This window comes from Eleutherodactylus coqui, chromosome 4 (genome assembly GCF_035609145.1).
Source record: "Eleutherodactylus coqui strain aEleCoq1 chromosome 4, aEleCoq1.hap1, whole genome shotgun sequence".
Taxonomy (NCBI): Eukaryota; Metazoa; Chordata; class Amphibia; order Anura; family Eleutherodactylidae; genus Eleutherodactylus; species Eleutherodactylus coqui.
In genome coordinates, this window is record NC_089840.1 from 200,510,815 (window position 1) to 200,530,773 (window position 19,959).

The 19,959-nt window shown below is 42.4% G+C and overlaps 1 protein-coding gene across 3 annotated transcripts in view; it reads right to left on the reverse strand.

Annotated features, from left to right (window-relative positions):
- The window catches only part of ADAMTS14 (ADAM metallopeptidase with thrombospondin type 1 motif 14), a 145,763-nt gene that overhangs the window by 116,951 nt on the left and 8,853 nt on the right, over positions 1 to 19,959 (reverse strand). The window contains exon 2 of one of the 3 annotated variants that reach the window (XM_066600551.1): positions 10,267 to 10,371. The exons of the other annotated variants lie outside the window; for them this stretch is intronic. The gene's annotated coding sequence lies outside the window, so the exon portion shown is untranslated. The remainder of the gene's footprint in view (positions 1 to 10,266; positions 10,372 to 19,959) is intronic. 3 annotated transcript variants of the gene reach the window in all.

The window sequence follows — 19,959 nt, forward strand, 5'->3', positions numbered from 1 at the left end:
GCACTCTGAAGTCAGTGTGTGCACCCGCGATCCTCCTCCCCTGAGTCCTCTCCTCCTTAATTCTGCAGGAGTGGAGAAGGGAGGAAGCGTTCTGAGTGCACACACTGCTGTCAGTGTGCACCTGGGATCAGCGCTGAGTAGAGGAGGAGCGGTACTGACTACAAGGAGGAGGTAAGTATATGGGTTAGAGGGGGTCTATGGCTACTGGGGCTACTGAGGGGCTTAATATTACTCCTGGGACCACTGAGGGGGTTAATACTACTACTGTGGCTACTGTTTGGTTATATTGCTACTGAGGGGGTTAATATTACTACTGTAGAGGTCTTTATTACTACTAAGGCCACTGTGGGGGTCACTATTACTATTGAGGTCACATTAGGGGTCACTATTACTACTGGGGTCACAATAGGGGTCACTATTACTACTGGGGACAATATAGGGGTCACTATTACTACTGGAGACAATATAGGGGGTCACGATTACTACTGGGGCCACAATAGGGTCACCATTACTACTGGGGTCACAGTAGGGGTCACTATTATTACTGGGGACAATATAGAGGTCACTATTACTACTGGCGGGCATGGAGGCTCTAGTACCCTGTTGTACTGCCTCCAGCTTGGATACAAGATGTGATACAGGTGGGCATGGAGGCTCTAGTACCCTGTTATACTGCCTCCAGCTTGGATACAATATGTGATACAAAGGGGCTCGCGGCAGCAACGCGCCATATACTAGGTGCACCGATGCAATGCAAGGTTTCCCAATTTTGATACAAAAATGCCTTGTATCTGCAGCAAAATCTTAGTCTGGCAAGCGTAATATTGGGCTGTGATTCACTGCCCCATATCAAACTCATCCGTGTGAAATTAACTTAAGGGCTACAAACAAATGTTAATGTAGTCCAGGAAATGAGTCATGTTTGGAAAGCTTATGCCAAGGGTCTAGATCATGTATGTAAATTCATTTTGCAGCTGTAGTCAGCATGATTTAGATATTGGTACCGGTACAGGTGGGGGGTAGCCCGAGCTGAACTTTTGCACCCAGGCCCCGGAGCCTTTGTTTATGCCCCTGTATGAAGGTAAGCCTTCAGGTTCCTTCACACAAGCATATTTGCAGACGCCTGAGCACTGCATGTTTGAGGAATGAGCGATGCTTTTTTGTGCACGCATCGGCATAATTTACTGTAAATTTTTTCCCCAGTAAGGCATATTCATTGGCGTGCTGCAAACAAATGCACTGATTGCAATGGCTAATTAGTTCCAGATGTGTTCTTTTTACAGCAGATTTAGGCAGTGTTTAACACATCTCCTTGCGTATTGCTGTGCATTTGCGCACTCCCCATTGCTTTCTATGGAGACCCCTGGTGCGCAAATACACAGAAAAATAGAACATGTTGTGGGTTTTTTTGCACAACAAAAATTTGTGTGCAAAATACGGAAACGTGAATGAAACTATCAAAATCAATAGGTTATTTAATCTGCATATTGTGTGTGCAAATACGCCCGTGTGAGGTCTCTTGTCCTCGAATTAGAGTTTTTCTGGTCTAAAAGAAGCTCATGTGACACAAGTGTAATTCGTAAACTCTGTCTAAATGGGCATTTTCTAAAACAACAGTATACTGTATGTCTTTGCTACCTTGCCTGGGGGTGAAAAATATAATAGACCAGCTGGTGCTATAGAGTTTTTTGTTAAAGGGGTTGTCTCGCGGCTAAAGCGAAAATAAATTTTTTTCACTTACCCCCGCATTCTGCCCTGTTAAAAAGAAAGCATAGGTTAGTTTTTAAAAAGCACATTGCACTTACCTGCATCAGCGTTCTGCAGCTTCTTCTATTCTTCTTTTAAAGATGGCGCCGCTGGTCTTCTCCCACGGTGCACCGCGGGTCTTCTCCCATGGTGCACCGTGGATTTTCTTCTCCTTCCTTGCGTTCCATTGCCGATTCCAGCCTCCTGATTGGCTGGAATCGGCACACGTGACGGGGCGGAGCTACGATGACGACGCGGTGAGCAGCTCTCCGGCACGAGCGGCCCCATTCACCAGGCAGAAGACCGCACAGCGCAAGCGCGTCTAAAAAAGCAAGAAGCCAGCGAAATTAGACGGAGCCATGGAGACGGGGACGCTAGCAACGGAGCAGGTAAGTGAATAACTTCTGTATGGCTCATATTTAATGCACGATGTATATTACAAAGTGCATTAATATGGCCATACAGAAGTGTATAACCCCACTTGCTTTCGCGAGACAACCCCTTTAAGTGGTTGTGTGATCCAGTGTTGTAGCCCCGTGCTTGTACTGGTCTCTGTTGACAGTGGAAGTCAGGAGACCGCTGCATGCCAGTCAGAGGCTGCACTGTCTCTATCCGTTCTTCTGGCATCAGTGTTCGCATCCTGAAAGCCATAATGCCAGGAGTTCCAAATGGTGATGCTGCGGCTTCTGATTGGTAGGCAGGGTTCATCTGACTTCCACTGTCAACAGAGACCAGGACAACCATGAGGCTGCAACACTGGGGCCAGGGTTGGGTTTTCAAAAGGTAACCAGACAAACCCTTTAAGGAGTTGTTGCACCATGGATAAATCTCTGAATGTAGCTGCTGATGGTTGGCCTTGTTCTTCCCTGTCCTGGACTTCGTGTCTTCCCTTTCTTTGCCATTTTTTTTAAAATTTTTCTTTATACATTCTATACTTTTGACATTATGGCTTAAAATAATATCCCACTTTATATTTGACTATATATATTGCTGTTTGCTTTGACATGCTTGGAAGTAACCAGATGTCACCACTACTTCTCTTTAGTTATTTTGCTCTAAGTGGGATTTCCCTTCACTCTCGGGATCGATTGAAGGATGTCCATGATTATAAAGTAATGACATATCCTAGTAATATACCATCACTTGATGAGAATATAATACACCTTTAGGGCTCAGTCAGACGAGCGACTTTTTAGCGCATTAATAGCTGCGCAAAAAAAATAAAAATAATAAAAATAACCGCACATCGTGTGTAGAAGAATTGCGTGAACAGGTGTATTTGCACGCGCATGTCTTTCTTTTGCAGGTGCGATTTTTAAGCTCTTCTAAAAAACGTACATGTAAAAACTTTCATTGGAAAGCATTGGTTCTAATAGAGCTGCTTTTTAAACGTGGCTATTCATGCACTAAAAAATCGCTCGTCTGACCGAGCCTTTAATAGTCAGTGGGGTGCTCTTTAGTCAACTTCTCAGTGAATGCTAGGATTAAGAGTTAAATGCAAAGACTGCAAAATGTATGGATTTGACTTTATTCCAGCACTGTATCATTCCTTTCCTTTTTGTCACTACTAAGAAATGCAAGGAAAATATATTTCCAAGAAAAGACATGATAATTGTTAAGTGGTCTTCTAGTAAGCTGAAATAACAACCTACACTATTATTAGAGAATCTAAAGGATTATATACAGTAAAACCTCTACTAGCATTGACATCTACTAAGACCAATTTCGAGTAAGTACAGTTTTTTTGGGCCAAATTTTGTCTCTAGTAACATTGGTTGCCTGACCTTGCTGCTGAACCCATGTGATCTCCTGCTCGGCGTCTCTTCATCCTCCTGCTGCTAATGCAACCCACCCTTCTCCATCATCAACAACGGGTAATACACTAGTACAGTGTAGTTCTGTACAATTGCACTCCAATGTAACAGCACAGAAAACACAGTGATAACGTTGAGGACAGATAATGATGATATCACTTGCAGTCCTATGTAACAGCACAGAGAACACAGTGATAACACTGAGGACAGATAATGATGCCACCTGCAGTCCTACGTAACACCACAGAGAACACACAGTATCATGTTCAATAACATGTAAATGTTCATTTATTCTTTACAGTAGTCTTTTATATTTATCTATCATTGTTATTGTTTTTGGTATTAAAGACCATATTTATTCTGCATTAAATTTGGTTTGGTGTATTTTTTGGAATGTCTAGAATGAATTAATTGGATTAACATTGATTCCTATGGAAATAAATACCTCGAGTAGCAACGGTTTAAGGTAAAGCTTTCGGACAGATTACCAACGCTAGTATGTTTTACTGTATATCTTTCTTCAACATAATCATAAAGTATTCAACATAAAGTAAATATAGGTAAGAGTTTAAGGACTCATGTACACAGCCGTGAATAGAGTCAATGAAAGTAAATGGACTTTCATTGATCCATCTGTAGTGGCCCAGAGTTAATGGGCCCCCTCCATAATGCCTTGTGTCTGTCACATGTCAGTGTTATATGCGTAGCATGCATTAGATATATGTGTATTGTAGTTCTGCAGTGCTGAATGGGTTAATGTCTGGAAAATGTATGGATTTGTGGGTCATGTGATTATGATATATATATATATATATATATATATATATATATATATGTGTGTGTGTGTGTGTTTGCATGGATGCTAGGGAGACAGAGAGTTGGGGAGTCAGTAAATCACACAGTCTTGAAGTTTGACAGACAGAGGGAGATTAGTCTGTGTGTGGAGCACGGAGGAGGCCAAGCGACTTCCTTATGCTCACCTGGGGCCCAGCCTGCCCAGGAAGCCTCGGTACAGCTTTTGAGTGCTGAGAGTGAGACAAGCCACGTCAAAGCAAGGAGAACACAGCTAACATGAGTGTGAACTGGTAGAGAGAGAGAGAAAGAGTCGCCAGGAGTGGGATCACGCAGATAACTGGGACTGTGGATCATCTATGATATCCCAAGAACCCTCCCCATCACACCACTATCTGTGGTGCCGGAACTGTTGATATGGTTTGGACTCTGTCAAGTTACAGTAAACAGACATTACCAACTGTTCCCAGTTTTGTTCAGAAAGTTTCCCCTGTGTGTGGACTACTTTATTTCATCGTCTAGTTTTACCGCATAGGATAGAACGGTGGCCTCATGCGTGGCAAATGGACTCAATGTAACCCTTGGTTACTTCCCCTGTAATCTTCCCCAGCAGTAACGTGGTCGGGTCCTGAGCTACCCCAAGGGGAGTAGATGGTAGAGTCCTGTGACAAGGTCTTTCTCGACACCGCTATCTCCTCGGCTGTGGGCCCACTTCTCAGACATTGCACATCCATACACGGTCTCTGCCGGCAGAGCTGGTGTTAACAAACACGGGTAAAATTCTGCAGGGAGACCAATACAGTCGTGGACATGAGGCCTAAGACTGGTATAATTAAATAGTAAAAACAAGTAAAAAATGGAATAGAAATAGTGATGAGCAAACCTTTCAAAAGTTTGGTTTGGCTAGCTTGCCGAACTTTTGCAAAAAGTTCAGTTCAGTCCAAATTAGTTTGAAAACCCTTAAAACATGTGGGTAACACTGTGTAAAAGCTATAAAAGCCATGTGTATATTACTCTAAGAGTGCCAAATAGTGTTTTTGTGGGTCTTAGGGCGCCCACCCACTGGCGTTTTTTTACCTGCGTTTTGCGTTTTGCGTTTTTCCTGCACAGGCATAGAGATAACATGTGTTCCTGTCCACTGGCGTTTTTTTTGCGTTGCGTTTGCGTTTTTAACATAGGAACTGTCAGTTGCATATGTGTCCTTATTTTTCTCCTAATGCACCCATGAAAGTCAATGGAAATTAATGGAAAAGCCGCGAAAACGCCGCGAAAAACGCGTGGAAAAATCGCGGTAAACGCGGCGGAAAACGCAAACGCCAGTGGGTGGGCGCCCTCAAGGCAAAAACACATGGACGTATATGCAACTACACTCGTCATTACGGAGCATAGTTGCGCATGAACCTGTTTTTTTTTTTGCTGGGCCATTCAAACTCTGCGCCATAGTGCGCGAGTTTGAAAAAGTCAGCTGGAAGATAGGTACTGCCCTATCTTTCCTGCATGTAGTTAATACTAGTTAAGTCTTATCGTTTCTCACCTGTACTATTAACAGGCAAGAATACTGCTAATGGTTTCATTTTGTCCTGTTAGGCTGCCATAATTAACACTGCCGCATAACGAGACTACATCACGTCCATCTGAAGAAACATTAAGACAGTGTTATACATCAGTGTTCAGGACTAGTGTGTAGCAAACCAAACTAGTAGAACCTTGTTTCAGTCAGAACTTTGTTGAATGCTCATTTCGGACTTAGGGCGCCCACCCACTGGCGATTTTTTTTCCTTTGCGTTTTGCGTTTTTTCTCAAGAGCAATTAGTTTTGAATGTACTCCTGTCCACTGGCGTTTTTTTTTCCAGTCCGTTGCAATTTTTAACATAGGAACTGTCAGTTGCATATGTGTCCTTATTTTTCTCTTAATGCACCCATGAATGTCAATGTAAATTAACGTGAAATGCTGCGAAAACGCCGCGAAAAAGCCGCGGAAAACGCCGCGAAAAACGCGCGGAAAACGCTGCGTTTTTCGCGCACGAAAATCGCGAACGCCAGTGGGTGGGCGCCCTTATGCTGAACCAAATATTTGGCAAAGTTCGCCCCGAAACAGGCTTCAGTTTGTGCAACACTAGATAGAAATATGAAGATAATGAACACATGGAGATATGATTCAATTCAAATGTCCAAAGGATATTCTTTCACAGAACACACATGTGGAAACAACATTCTATGCACTTTGCTTAATAAATAATCCGTCAAAGAAGTGCACCATGCAAAGAAACGTGATTTTCAAATGCTTAATATCCTTATACTGTATCAATGAAAATATGGGTACATACAAAAATAATCACCTAAGTGTTCACAGGGAAACTAAACCTCTCTAAAACTGACATACTTGTCTTTCCACCTTCTAACCGACCTCCCCTCAACACCTCCATTTCAGTGTCTGGCACCATCATAACCCCCAGACGGCATGCCCGATGCCTTGGGGTCACACTGGACTCTGACCTCTCCTTTACCCCCCATATCCAATCTCTGGCCCAAGCATGCCACATGCACCTCAGAAATATTGCTAAAATATGGCCGTTCCTAACCACGGACACACTAAAGACACTCGTGGTCGCCCTCATCCACTCCCGGCTTGACTACTGCAACTCGCTACTCATCGGCCTCCCCCCTACTAGAATCGCTCCACTCCAATCAATACTAAATGCAGCAGCTAGGCTCATTTTTCTATCCAGTCGTTACACAGACGCCTCTGCATTATGCCAGTCGCTGCATTGGCTGCCCATCCACTGCAGAACTAAATTTAAACTCCTCTACCTCACTCACAAAGCTTTGCATGGCGCTGCGCCAGCATACATCACCTCCCTACTGTCAGTACACCACCCAGCCCGCTCACTCCGATCGGCTAACACACTCAGACTAAACACCCCTGTAATACGAACCTCACATGCTCGCCTACAGGACTTCACCAGAGCAGCACCCATCCTCTGGAATGCTCTACCCCAAGGCATTCGGACAATTCCCGATGCACGAAATTTCAGACGTGCCTTAAAAACGCACCCCTTCAGGGAAGCATACCAAATCTCCTGACCTAGTCCCCTGCCCATCCCTGTGGTGCCCCACCCCGTTTGCCTTCTAATAATTGATTTGCACATGAAATTTCCTATTGCCTGTGTTCCCCACCCCCTGCACCTCCTGTACCACCCTCAACCCATTTGTGTCTAACCCAATGTATCTCACATTGTAATTGTTGCAGTTGTTGTATTGTTTTGCATTTATCCATGCCTGAAAGCGCTGCGGAATAAGTTGGTGCTATACAACCTATACAAATAAAGATTATTATTATTATTCTTTCATTTCTTGGGAGAAGTTGGTCTCCAGCTGGTCTCAGTAACAAGTGTGGTAATATGCCAGGATGGTTCAGGTAGGGAGATGTGGACGTAGTCTTGGTAATAGTACACGCAAGACTGGAACATGGTACGAGACTTGTCCCGACTATGGTGATCCCTGCTCACATCGTGCTTATGATGTGCCTTTAGAGTATACATGTGGAGAACTTTCTTAAAGCGACCCACCGAGCCCATAGAAACAAAGATGGCTGCACCAGCTTCTCTGACTACCTGATGCACACTGTGTATTAGTATGTATCATTAATGTAAACCCTTCACATGAGCATATGTTCTTGCTTGTGCCAGAAACTAAATGGTCACCAGAGATTGTACATTTCTTGGCTAACAAAACAGCAAAAACTATAAAATTCAAGCCGCTATCTTAGAATGTCAGAGAACCCAAATCATTGATGACCACACAACTTCACCCACGTTATAGGCAGTCACATAGACCGTGTGATTGCATTCAACAACTATATATCAATTTTGCCCTGTTGACATCCATTACTATACACAGTCTAATTTCCCTATCTCCGAAACACACACTAGGGGTGGCTTTACATGGGACAACTTTTGGTTGATAAATCACATGAAAGAGCGCTTTTCATTGATAGTTTCCCGTATAAACACGGAATCCAACAAGGTATAAAGTGAGAACTTACTCAGAGGTTGCTTTGTTTCCACTCACTTTACTGAAGCGATTAGTGACCGTTTTCTCGCTCAGTGTAAGCAGCCTGTCATTCATCTTTGAATGAATGCCTGTTAACCTTGAATGTAGGTGAGTAGCTGAAAGAGATCTGTGATGCATTCCACTATCCACTTACTGAACGACTATCACTCCTGCATGAAAGCACATGAGCAATAAGTCTTTGGACAACTGGTGGGCGCACTCGTTCTATATAAAGCCACCCTAAGGGCAATTTCATAGGAATTGATTAATTTATTGAGATGTCTTTTGGAGGACATACAAACTCCATATGACTCCAGTTGACTGTGGTTGAATGTGGACCCAAGAAATCATTGCTACAAGGCAACATTGCTAGCCAATGTGTCAACATGCCATCAGAGGTGTAACTTAAAGCTCCTGGGCCCCGATGCAAAATCTGTGACAGGGCCCCCAACTATAATGCTTTATTCATAGTACTGGGCTCCCTATATGGAGAAGAGAGGCCTTATGGGCCCCCTAAAGCTCCTGGGCCTGGGTGCAACCGCATCCCCTATAGTTACACCCCTGCATGCCATCCTTATAGTGAATTGAAGCTGTTCCATTTAGGAGCAAAAACAGCAAAAAGTCATTTATTTTCCTATTTTGGTGTTATAGTAGAGCAATTCTCAGCTGTCACTATCTATGTTAGTCAATTGAATAAAACAGTAATTTAACTAGTTTCATGTGTGTATCTCATGTGGGAGATTTATAAAACTGTCCAAAGCAAAAACTGCCTTTGTTGCCTATAGCAGCCAATCAAAGTGCAGATTTCATTGAAAAATGAAAGCTGCGTTGTAATCGGTTGCTATGGGCAAAGAACAAAGTTTTCATAAATCTTCAGCAGTATTTTATTCTGGAAGTAGTTATGAAAAGAATAAAATGAACATTGATTACAAGAGAATCAAGTTAATCCTAAACATAAATGAAATGGGAAAGCTCTATTAAAGTATTTCACTTCTGCGCTCAGAGTCCCGCTTTCCTGCTCCATTTGGAAAGCAGGAAAGGGTAATCCCCACTGACAAACATCGGCAAACGAGTCCCATTGATTATAATGGGTTCCATTTGGTTTCCGCTTAGCTGCTCGGATTTTGCAGGCAGCTTTTTTTTCCGGTATTTTGAGCCGCTTCTGTGATGGAACCCGAACCGGATGTCCAACGCAGATATGAAAGCAGCCTTAACCCTTTGCAATCCAATTTTGGATTTAGGGTTTCCTAGGGGGCTTTCTCTTTCTGCCATTATACAATCGCGCCACCTGCTGGCTAGAGCCAGTACTGTGGTATTGGACATGCTAGAGAGGCCCCTGACAACAGAGCGGCCAGTAATCTACAGTAAGAATACCCTGTCGGATGTCTTCCGACATTGGAAGCTGTACAGCCTTCAATTAGAATGTCTTGAGACGTCAGACAGTGGATTGGAAAGGGTTAATCACGTCATTCACTCTAATGTATTCTGATCAGTGCTCCTCAAAGAATACTCCCAACAGATCTGCCTGAACTATTTCTTTTAATACTTGTAGTTATTTATTAGTCATAATAGTTTCGTATTAAGTTATTAAAATAGCCTGAACTCTCTTATTTCACTCACTAATGTGAAGTGCAATTTTTAGAGTCTCCAATGTTCACAAAGTAATCACAAAAATGTTTTAAGTGCTAAGTGCTAACTAAAAAAAACTTGTATGAAATAAATGTAATCTGACTTTCCTCAAAATTCTATCAAACGGAGAGAAAATGTTTTCCTAATTAAGTAATGACACAAGTGATACCACCTATAAAAACACTTACAAAAACTAGTTAACAGCATGTTAAAAACAGAAATTAAATGTTACCTTATTACTTTCCCCAACACTACAGTGGCAAGGGTCATCTTCTTTTTATACCACTAGAATGCCCGCTGAATCTATCTCTCCCCTCTCCTTTGCATAGAAAACCATCTGAGAAGACAGATAAAAGGTAAGTAAGTAAAAAAAAGAACCTACTTCAGAAAAAAATGGCAAGTGTGACATATATCTCATATGTAATGTGACACTTAGGTGAATATGACTATGTTAGATCAAGTTCATACTAATACTGAGACCCGCTTCTCTATCACACTAATGCCCACAGCTGGATTTCTATTGAACCTAATAGCTGAATGTTCACGCTGCGGAATTCCACTGCGGAATTCCGCAGCGTGAAATAACCCGCGGCATGTCCTATTTGCCGCAGGAATACGAGCGGACGGCTTCCATTTTAGTCAATGGAGGCCAGCCGTGACGCTACACTTCTGCTGTAGCACAGCGGAAGCATAGCGTGAATACGCTCCCTGCCCATCGCCTGCCGTGTCATATGACACGGCCGGTGAGTCATGCGCTATACTGCGCATGCACACCGGCACGTCATTGGGGGGGGGGGGGCGCTGTGATGGACTCCACTGCGGTATTCCGCTTTTCACTGCTCAGGGAAGTTTAGGTCAGCCAGACTTTAATCGTACGGGTAAATGTAGTATTGTATGGCAGACTTATAAATGAATGTCCATCCATGTAGTACATAGGTGGGCAGCTACTTCAAAGGCAGCATCTCTGACTCATAAAGGTGATCCCAAGTAATGGACGCTGGTCTATAATTTGCATATGCTGTCCGACGTGTAACTTTTTGTTACCGTGTCATCAAAAAAGCAGAAGAAGATACTATGCAATCACACTGTATAAACATGACCTTAGACTTCCGGACAGTAAATGTCTATGACTGATTTCTACTATTATATGTTTCTCATTGATATATTTAGGTTAATACAGCTAAGTGATAGAGGCATAACTTTTCATTTAGCCTCTGGAGATTGCCCTAGGAGTGCTGGAGTGCTAGTTGACTGGCCCGTGTAGAGTGAATGGGTGATGCCTAATTCTTCCCCAATGTCTGTTGTTGAGAGAAAAAAGCATTAAGACAGTTGGACTTCAACATATCTAATCCTTCGTCATGTCCGTGAGATAAGCCGCGACCAAAGATGCCAGTTTATTCTTCATCTCTCTTCTGGAATAAACATGCACACTCATCAAATTCGAACATACATGTTTATTGTGGAGTAAAAAGAAATGGCTGTCAACCAAGCAAGTGGTTAGGTGATGGCAATCTCATGTGTAGGACCAAGATTAGGCTCCATTTGACCATCTCATTTTTGTTTGTGTCATTCAACAAAACTATCTAACAGCACTTGTTGGCAAACTCTAGGTAAAAGGAAGAAGCTAGAAGGTTGCATCTTTTTGAGAACTGCACAAGACAGTAGAATGGCTGCACTGCATAACACATTTTTACTATAATGTGAATTAGAATAAAAAATAAATGCTAATTTGGGATCATTTTCTTCTTCAATCAGACTTACAATTCAGTTTAATTTTACTTTCTGATCTGGATGAGAAAATTAAAATGGATAATAATGGGGAATCAATTCCATAATAAGGAGTAATGCATCAAGTAACATGTGTCTTCAGTATATTTATATACGTAAAAGGGTTATATAGCAAGCAGCAAATTGTATTGAGGTTAAAAATGGTTCTTCTTTGGCTATGGTGAAACAGTGGTTAGCACTGTTGCCTCGCAGCACTCTGGTCTTGGGCATGGAGCTTGTATATTCCCCCTTTTTTTCTGCGGGTTTTCTCCCATACTCCAAAGCCATACTAGTGGGTGAATGTGGATTGTAAGCCCCCATGGGGACAATGTAAGTGTTTACAATATGTGCTTAGCATTGCAGAATATCTATTTGCTGTATAAAAAAAAAATATTTATGCAATTTTGGCATGAGAATGAGTTTTGGTGGTATGGCTCCATCTCTGGACAAAACCAAACAGCGCTGGGCAGACTCCATTGACTATAATGGGGTCCGTCTGCTTTCCGCCTACTTGGCCAGCTTTTGGACGGAAGAAAAATCACTACTAGCAGCACTTTTTCTTTCTGTATTTTGAGACAGATCTGTGATAAAATCCTAGCTGGAAGTTCCAACACAGATGGGAAACCAGGCTGACACTTTATATGACTTTTAGAAAAAAAAAACACATTTATGTAGAATTATTTAACATGGTCTTACATAGACAGTGAGACATCTGGCCAATTTGAACCCTTTATGCAGAGGACTTAATAGTTTTTTTTTACATCGGGCAAATATTAATTTCTGGTCTTTGTGCGGGGCTATTTCTATTCTTTTTAATCTGGATTATCGCTGTCACCCCTACACCATCCAACACTTATATGACCAGTCACATTAGAGCCTCCTCCAGCTATAGTTCCAAAAAAAGTATGTACACCCTTCAGAATTACCTGGATTTCTGCACTGATTACGGTACTAATAAAATGTGGTTGGATTATTAACTAAATCACAATTATAGACAAACATAATCTAAGTAAACTAATGAGACACAAACAGTTGTAGTGCTCATATCTTTTATTGAGCATATTGAGTAAGCATCCACAGAGTGCGGAAAAAAAATAAGTGAACCCCTGTGTTAATGACCTCTTTAAGAGCTCATTGGCAAATTTTGTTTCACTTAAGGAAATAAGATTGAAAATGTGAGTATTGCAGGTGTTTCATTATATAAGGATACAAAGCCTAGTTACTCACAAATCTGTCCTTCTCAAGGAAGATTGGTTAATGCGAACCATTTCTTGATATAAACAGCTTCCAGAAGACCTCAGAAGATGTGCTACAGACACACATAAAGCTGGAAAAGCTGCAAAAGGCATTGCTAAAGATCTGGGTGTATGTCAGTCGACAGTTAGACAAATTACATACAAATGTAGAAAATTCAGGACTGTTGATACCCTCCCTAGAAGCAGGCAACTTGTTAAGCAGCAGCAAGGAAACACGTTTCTATGCTAACGGCCTCTTCTTCAGTTAAGCTGGGATACAGACAGCGTGTGCATAATTCAATATTATTGGCACCAATAACAGACCATGCTGTTGTGTGATGCAGGCTACTGTGCATTTCTTTGCTGGCGTTTTATACAATAAAAGTTATCAATGTTACTCATTGGTCAAGGGTTCTTTAGGGGAGAGCTGAACCGAGCACCAGGTAAGTGGAGCTTTTTAGCACAGACGTGCAATGTTCTTTGGAAGGTAAAGAACTCTGCACACAAACACCAAAACCTTATCCCGAATGTGAAAAATGGTGGAGGGATCATTGTAGTTTGGGGCTGCTTGGCTGCCTCAGGGCCTGGAAATCTTGTGTTCATTGAGGGAGTAATGAATTCTAAGGCAGATCAAATATATTATGGGAAGTTCGGGGCAACAGTCCATGGCCTCAAGTTGAAGAGAGTTTGCAACAAGACAATGACCCAAAGCACACAATTAAATCAACTAAAGATTGGTTGAAAAAGTTGCATATCTCTGCTGAGAAGCATATTGTTTCAGAATGGCTAAATCAGATTCTTGACCTTCACCCTGTGAAGATGCTGAAGAGGGCTGTGTAAGCAAGGCATCCCAGCCATATTGATGAACTGAAGCACATTTGCAGGGAGGAATTGATCAAAATGTTGTGTAAATGTTATTTACAGCTACAGGAAGTTTTTGGTGGAGGTAATTGCTGCTAAAGGGAGAATCTACAGGTTATCAAATTCAAGGGTTCATTTACTTTTTGTCTGTGCACTGTGGATGTTTTCTCATTGTGCTCAATAAAAAGACAAAATGTTGTGTTTGGCTATAATTATGACTTAGAAAATAATCAAACCACATTTTATGAGCGATCAAGGCAGAAATCCAGTTAATTCTAAGGCTGGGTTCACACAGGGCGGATTTGCCGCGGAAATTCCACGTAGAATTTCGCCGCGGCAAATCCGCCCGCGGACGCTAATCTCGGGATTAGCCAGTCATGTGGACGAGATTTCTCAGAAATCTCGTCCACACGGGACGGCCAATCTGCAGCGGTAAGTCCGGCTGAAACCGCGGCGGTTTCAGAATGTGCAGCATGTCCATTCTTTTTTTCTTTCCGCCGTGGCCGCGCTCTCCTCTATGGGAGCGCCGGCCGCAGCGGAAGAGCGAGCGGCCGGGCCGCTTCAAAGCCACCGCGGCGTTTTCCGCAGCGGTTCTCCCGGCGGAAATCTCGCGGTTTCGGCTGCGGACAAACCGCGGGATTTCCGGCGGGAATACGCCCCGTGTGAACCCAGGCTAAAGGTTTCATTTACTTTTTCTTGCAAATGTTTGCTTCTTCATACTCAGGCAGTTCTGTCCACAGTAGTGTATATTTTTCATTTATAGTACCATTATACAGCTATTTAGATCAAAGAAAGGTGATTTCCTCTAGTTTCCTATCAAACCTCCGTAGCATTCTCAGGTCATTACTGAACTATGTTAAACCACACTACTGGAGATGAGCGAACCTACTCGGCCACGCCCCTTTTTCGCCCGAGCGCCGCGATTTTCGAGTACTTCCGTACTCGGGCGAAAAGATTCGGGGGGCGCCGTGGGTGAGTGGGGGGTTGCAGCCGGGAGTGGGGGGGAGAGGGAGAGAGAGAGGGCTCCCCCCTGTTCCCCGCTGCTACCCCCCGCTCTGCCACGCCTCCCCCCGCCCCCCGGCACCCCCCGAATCTTTTCACCTGAGTACGGAAGTACTCGAAAATCGCGGTGCTCGATCGAGTAATTACTCGAAACGAGTATATTCGCTCATCTCTACGACACTACCATAAAGGGTGCAGCTATAGGGGGTGCAGAAGTAGCAGTTGCTACCGGACCCAAAGGCTCCTCTGTCATATAAGAAAGCACCAGTATTATAAATGGCACATGGATTATTGGGGCGGCCATGTTACAGATTTTGCATTGGGGCCCCCTACATTTAGCCTCTGCCTAATCTTTTAAGATTCTAGCAGTGTGCCTGGATGCAATGTTGCATTGATGGGCTTCTTACGAGAGCCAACAATAATTGTAGGGGTGGGGCTATGCTAAACTTTTTCATCCAGGCCCCTGAGCCTTTAGCTATGTCTCGACTGCCATTAATATGCAACAGTGTGCCTTCCTAGCATGCATTGCTCATTTTCTACCTTCTATACAATTAATGACATTTCAGAGTTTGGACATTTCCTTCTCCAAGACCAAAGTTAATGAACTGATCTACCTTAAAAGCGGCCTGCATAGTCATTACAAATACATTCTGTAGGAAGGTACCAATGTTCGTATGCAGCAACCTGAAGGAAAGCAGATGTTTTGACGGCAAAAACCAAATTGCCTTTGCATGCAGATCACTAAGAAAAATAAAGTAATTGTACTGTTCAGCTTGCTCTGTGACCTTAGTTATTAGGCTCCCCTACATTTGCTTTGGCAGGATGCCACAAACTCCATCAGTTTATATTAGTGCTTCGATATACTTAATGAAGCATTTGTGAGCCTACTTTTCTTTGATTGAGAACTTATGGGACTTTGAGCTTCCACTTAAAACGTAAAGAAATTATTATAGCTAGTTACTGCTTATGTTACAGAAGGTTGGAATTAGCATAGAGCCAGACAGAACAGAAGGTTCAAACAGCAACAAATCAACCAAACAGGCATAACCCATTATGCTATGAACTAAGCTACATACATGGTCTACTAAAACAAGTGACTGCTGGTCTAAGCTGATGTTGATCAGTACCTGATTTACAAAAACAGCACAAATTTTGTAAAATGATTGCTTTACAGTAAGAAGTAGACGTTTTTAGTACGGTGGGGTAGATAAGTGAATCCATTTCCCAATGAAAGTTTTAGCCATTACTAGAAATATGTAGCTTAATTCAAAAACTTTGAATTTCTTGACTTAGCAAATTAAATTTAAAAATTGGTAAACTATTTTGTCCATCTTTTAGAATGGCTAATGAATTGTAAAATGTTGTGTAAAGTGGCGAATTGATTTGCTCATTTCCAATAAAACTGCTTGACTGCGTATCCTTGAGGCAACTCGCTTCACCTTTGTGTCTTTATAAGACAAAATTGGTTCATTTTCACATGCTGAATTGAACCAGTGGTCATTGATGCCTCTAAGCCTTAACAGCTGTTGAATGAAATGGTTAGGGAGCTGGGCAATGTTCCATCAAAGTTGGCCAAATTGAAAACCTAACAGTTGATGCGGATTAGGTGCTCTAAAAAACATACTCAAAACTAAATTGCAGCACACATCAACAAAAATCCCCAATGTATACTGGTCAGAGAAAGGCCAAGGGACACTCATTTAGTGTCCATTGGATGAATGGAGGACGATTGAAAAGTTTGACATATACACTGGGAACCTTCCCACCATGTAAATCGTGTCTGTGCACTGTACTGTACTTTTTGCCCATGAAGGAACTGTTCATATGCACATGCAACCCCCACCTGACACCCCCCACTTTGATTCAAAAGGTTAGACTAATAAGCTCCAGATGTGTTATTTTCTCCTTTTTGCGCTGTTTTTCATGCATTCCCTTACATATTGTGTGCACATTAAACTTCTATGGAACCCTTTAGTACATAAATGCACACAAAATAGAGCAGGTCCTAAAAAAAGAAATATGAATGAACCCATTGAAATCAATGGGTTCTATTCTCTGAGTATTGTGTTCCAAATTGTTGCACACACAAATGCATGTGCAAACTGTTGAATTATAAGTCCTAGCATTTACAGCACCTGGGCGCAGAAGACACTTGTCACATTACATCTCTATTTTTGTATTCGGGCTTGAAAAAAGTGCAGCAAAATGCCATAGTTTTGGGGCAATTTCACTGTGATCATGGCAAAACATGAGACCGAACTGGGGTCACTCCCCTTGGAAGATACTTTTGTTTGCCCCTACTACTCCCCTCTTTTCCCTTCTGAGAACTGTGCCCTTCAGGTGTGGCCCATGAGAATTGCAGTTTTTTGGAGAATGCTATGCCTCCTTCTGCCAGATGCCTCTTAGAGCAGAGAAGAAGATAAGGAAATGCTTGTGTGGGTTGTCAGTCCAATTAACAAAGCGACATAAGAAGCTGTGCAGCAGTGCTGTGGCGCAGCTTGGAGGCAACACTGCTTGCGGGGTGCTGCACAGTCACCACAAGGCAGAACAGTTTTACTTTGTATTGTCACCTGGAATATCGTTCTACTAGATGCAAAGACAGAAATTAGAGGCCCCTGTGCAATATATGGGTCTCTTGGTCTTGAATGCCTCATCGTATATCATTCCCCTTCTATCTCTCATGCAATCTTCCAGTCATTAAGATCCATGGAATTCATTAATTCAGTTACTTACATGCAGTCTGATAGACAATAGGAAGCTGCATTTAGGATAGCACTAGGCCCTTCTATCTATTAGGTCCTTATGTAACTGAACAAGTTGCTCATATGAATTGTCTGCCTCTGGGCCTACATAGTATGTTAGTCTGATAAAAGACATATGTCCATCCAGTTCAGCTTATTACCCCCCAATGTTGATCCAGAGGAAGGCAAGAAAAAAAACCAATGAGGTAGTAGCTAGAGATGAGCGAGTATACTCGCTAAGGCACATTACTTGAGCAAGTAGTGCCTTAGCCAAGTATCTCCCCGCTCGTCTCTAAAGATTCGGGGGCCGGCGGGGGGCGGGGAGCGGTGGGGGAGAGCGGGAAGGAACGGAGGGGAGATCTCTCTCCCTCTCTCCCCCCCACTCCCTCCAAACTCACCTGTCACCCGCGGCGGTCCCCGAATCTTTAGAGACGAGCAGGGAGATACTCGGCTAAGGCACTACTCACTCAAGTAATGTGCCTTAGCGAGTATACTCGCTCATCTCTAGTAGTAGCCAATTTTCCCAATTTATGGGAAAACATTTCTTCACGACTCCAATCTGGCAACTGGAATAATCCCCGTAACTCCAACCCTTCGAAAGTAATCAATGACTGTAATATGTAATTTTGTAATGCTCAAGAAAGGCATTCAGGCCTCTCTTAGACTCTTTTATTGAGTTCGCCATCACCATATTATATCTGTCTATGCCTAGTACGCATAAAGGTTTCATTTTCTGCCTGTATTCTTAGAACGTTTTGGCTCTAGAATACCCAGAACTTGTCACTTACTATTTTGTTTCTAAGCAAATTGTGAAAGCTAGATTGAAAGCTCGTAGTTGAAATAATTCAATACTCCTGCCATAGAATTTGGACACATAAATGCTTTGCATTTGTGGTCCAAGAAAACCGCAAGAACTAAAATGTAGAGTCAGTGACTTCTGTCATTAGGCTGCATAATTCCAATAAGCATTTACAAAGTATATATAGTGTCCCAATACTCAAGAGGACTTCCTGGTTACACTATAGCTCATATTTCATGCATCATATGAAATTCTGCAAAAAACATATGTAGGAAAATATTACTATTCCCAATTATTACTAATGGATGAATATTACAAAAAATAACAAGAGCAAATATTTCATATGACCAAGACTTATTTTTAATACATCATAAAAGTAGCTTAAAGGTGTTTTCCAGGCAGCGGCCGCCGAGATACACCAAGGTCAGAGCAGAAGTGCTGCTCCGACTCCTGTGCAGCAGCCAACACTTGTAATTTCAAGCGCAGCTCTTATTGAAATCAATGGGACCCCAGCCTGCAATTACGAGCACAAACCACTACACAGGGACAGTGCTTCCATTCCAACCCCGGTTTATCTTGGCGGCTGCTGTTTAGATAACCCCTTTAACATATTGAAAATATAAAACAGTAATAAAAAGCTAAAAAAATAGCAATTACTATGAATGCAATAATTTCAAAAAAGTTTTACAGGGACCCCTCCATGAGACTTCCTTTACATTGTGTTCTGCACACCATCTATGGTCTCCTGTCTGAAATACTGTATTTATACAGTACCGTGTATGGCTTCATGAAATGTCATTACTGAAATGGAGACTAAAGCTATAAGCTTTGGATTCTGTTTTAGCAAGTTTTCATTTGTTTCCGGCAATATAGCATAGTCTACTACAGTATTCTATCTGGCTACAATGTTTGAAATTTACTGAAACCTGCTCAAGGAGACTAGAACTTGCATCCTTTGCCTCTATTTGACTAATGCAAATCTATGGTCTGTCTGAATGCCGTTTTTGGCATCTCAGATGGAAACCCCTGAATAGATGGGGTCTAGAATGCCATGTCAACCTACCCTAAGTTATGATAGTAAAAGGAGCAGCATCCAATAATGTTAGATTGAAGGCATGAGAGGTATAACAGACACAGCTTGTATGTCTCAAAGTATGGTATCTTTATTCCCACACCACCAATCTGCAGCGACGTTTCGACTCACAAAGACAGAGTCTTTCTCAATACCTCTGATGCCTTCAATCTAACATCGTTGGATGCTGCTCCTTTTACTATCATTGCACTTCTGGATCTATTGGGGACGTCAGTCCAGTCCTTACAGGAAGCTTGCATCAGTGCTTTCTCAGTGAAACAGAACCCCTCCTGAGCTGGATTTGTCAGTGAGTGCTGCTGCCTAAAATATTTTGTGCAATACCCTAAGTTATGAGGTGGTACTTCCATGGATTGGACTTGTTTTTCCAGCACATCCCACAAATAGTCAATTGCATTGATATTAGGGGTATTTGGAGGCCAATTCAACA